The sequence below is a fragment of the Leptonychotes weddellii genome, chromosome 9, assembly GCF_054177405.1.
Source record: "Leptonychotes weddellii isolate Sample4059 chromosome 9, ASM5417740v2, whole genome shotgun sequence".
Lineage (NCBI taxonomy): Eukaryota > Metazoa > Chordata > Mammalia > Carnivora > Phocidae > Leptonychotes > Leptonychotes weddellii.
The window spans coordinates 47947215-47950287 of NC_138377.1; positions in this window are offsets into that span (position 1 = coordinate 47947215).

Below are 3073 nucleotides of genomic sequence, written 5' to 3' on the forward strand. Positions count from 1 at the left end.
TTTTTTTTAGATATAGTCCTTACATTAGACATTGTGTTGAGTAGTGTGAGAAGGGAGATATTTGCAAGATAATTATGAGATAATCTGTGAAGTAAGTTATCCCTTACAAATTTATTTTTGTAAGTTATTCTGGTAGTTATGTGTTGTTTTGCTTCTTCATTCATGTCTGTTTGGATGGACCTAGACATTCTATGTGAGGATGGGAGGAGTCTCCTGGAGCTTTCATTGAAGCCATACTACCTGGGATCTTAGAGTCTCTTGAAATCCTGTGGGGAGGGGGTCCAGAAGAAGTCCCATAAATCACCTGAGCCTAGGTTGAGCTTTCTTTTCTTTTTTTAAATTTATTTGACAGAGAGATAGAAGAGCACAAGCAGAGGGAATGGCAGAGGGAGAAGGAGAAGCAGACTCTGCACTGAGCAGGGAGCCCGATGCGGGACTTGATCCCAGGACCCCGGGATCATGACCTGAGCCAAAGGCAGACGCTTAACCATCTGAGCCACCCAGGCGCCCTAGGTTGAGCTTTCTCAAGTGAGTCTCACCAAAGATATTTACCTGAGTCCTCCTTGATCCAATTCTTCCCTTTACTCAATTCTTTTTTTCTTCGAGTTTCTAGTAAATAAGAAGGTATAGGTTCTGTTTGGTCTGGAATTTAGAGTTCTTTGATTAATATTTATCTTTATCTTTGAGTCATGATATGAAGGCCATTTGAGGACTCCCTAATATGAGCAAGATGGTGCTGTAACACAAGTGGTGGTTAGCAGGTCCCACAATATTAGCATTGTAAATATAGGACTATTTGTGAGAATTCAGTTCTCACTTTTGCCCATACTAATTCAACACTGAGAAAAAAATGCATTATCTCTGTTAGAAAAAAATATTGCATGATTCTGAACTGTGTATTTTGAAAACAAAGCATTGTATTTATAGTTTTTCCCCTTGCTGATAGCATTGATAAAATGCAATTTATTTATTAGGCATCTTGGTTATTCTGAAAAGCAGTCATAATGAAATGTTTTAGATTGTTTCAAAAACAAATTTTAGAAAGAAGTCTGCCTTAGTAAGGTTTTTAATTTTACCCCTACCAGGAGGAAATTATGTTTCTTGAATAAGGAAATGAGCATTTTTCCCCCCACCAAATTGAAATGAGAAATATCAGTAAGGGATTAGAATCCAGAAAAGAAAATAAAGTGTCGGGGCACCTGGGTGGCTCAGTCGTTAAACGTCTGCCTTCGGCTCAGGTCATGATCCCAGGGTCCTGGGATCGAGTCCCACGTCGGGCTCCCTGCTCCGCGGGAAGCCTGCTTCTCCCTCTCCCACTCTCCCTGCTTGTGTTCCCTCTCTCGCTGTCTCTCTGTTAAAAAATCAATAAAATCTTTAAAAAAAAAAAAAGAAAAGAAAATAAAGTGTCAACTCTAGATATGATAGGTCCTCCCCTCCATCTGGTGGTAGCATTGGTGTAAATAAGAAATTGTTGAGCTGGATAATTTAATTGAAAAGCGGATGATGCTGTCTTTCCTACTGACTAGTGTCTATTTCAGATTATCATTATCATAGGCACAAAATGTATTGAAGAAAGTATATAGGTCAACGAACCTCAAGTGCAATTAAGTTCTCATGTGTAGGACAATAACTTTAGTCTATGTCTTCTGAACTTTTAAAATTACCCCAGTGAACAAGAGCAACTTTTAATGAGACATGAGCAAGGAACACACAGGTTCTGTAAGATGGAAAATCAGATGGCTATGGCGAAATCATTGCTCTGCTACACATAGGTTTACTCCATTTGCTCTTAACGAAGCATGGCCACTTTCTGTGTTCCTGCATTTAATTCCACTTTCTGTATGTGCTAGTTTCACCTTCCCAGGGATAAAGAGACACATGCATTCCAAAGAAATGAATCAATAAAAGTGAAGAAACATCTTTCTGGCACAAGATTAAAAAAGAGACCAGAGGGAAGAAAAGCAAGCCACGTGTACAGTTGAAAGACCTGTGAATTAAGAATCAGATGTCTGGGTTAATTTAATGTTAGTTCTACTATTTAGGAGTTATGTGACCTTGGGTAAGTTCTTCAACCTCTCTTGTTCTCAATTACATTATCCATAAAATTAAAGAGGTGATTGAGATAATCCTCCTTAATTTTACACTATGGTACCCAAATGACTTTTTTTTAGTGACTGAATAATTTTAAAAACCCTCATTTAAAATAAATCAGGACGCTTTGTATTAGAGTTGTCTTTGGGAGCCAAAATTGCTGATAAACAGACAATTTTGAATTCTAGAACAGGAGAAGAGCTTGGATTTACTTAGAAGCAGTAGGAGAAGAGCCTGAGATTTGGGGACCTGTGGCATTGTGCTCATTAATTGCTACCCGACCCGTTCTCCTGCTATCCCCAGCTTTCTTTCCTGGTGTTAACTCCCTGGTTTAAGCAATTGCTAACTTAGAGCTGCATGAGTTTTATCAGTTTTTAAGTTTTTATTTCTTTCTTTTGTTTGGACCTCCTTCCCTTTAATACCTTGGGAGAGCTCCTAGTACCAGTAATAGCTAGCGGTTTTTGAGGAATTTGTTGTTGTTTTTTAATTTGATCTTCATAAAAATCTTATAAGGCAGATATCATTACCATTGTCATTACATAACTTGTCCAGGGCCATATAGTTAGTGAGAGGCAGAGTAAGGACTCAAACCCCAGTCTGTCTGTTTCCAGAGCCCATCTTCTCTACCTTAGGAGGCACCATAACACAGTGGTGCCCAGCAACGATAAAAGCGAGTGCTTATATTATGTTCGCAATGTGTCAGGCATAGTTTTAAGTGCTTTAGATATATTAAGACCCCTAATCCTTGTAACTGTTCTATGATGAAGGTCCTATTAATATCCCCATGTGATGGATGAGAAAGCAGCCACAGGGAAACTAGGTAATTTTCCCAAGATCAAAAAGATAGAAAGTGCCAGAGCTGCAGTTTGAATCCCTGAGTATGGCTCCATAGTCCATGCTTTCTGCCAGACAGTACCTTTCTGTCAAGCTGCTACTCTTTCTGGACGAGGACTTTGAGGATAATTCTTTCTTTCTTTTTTTT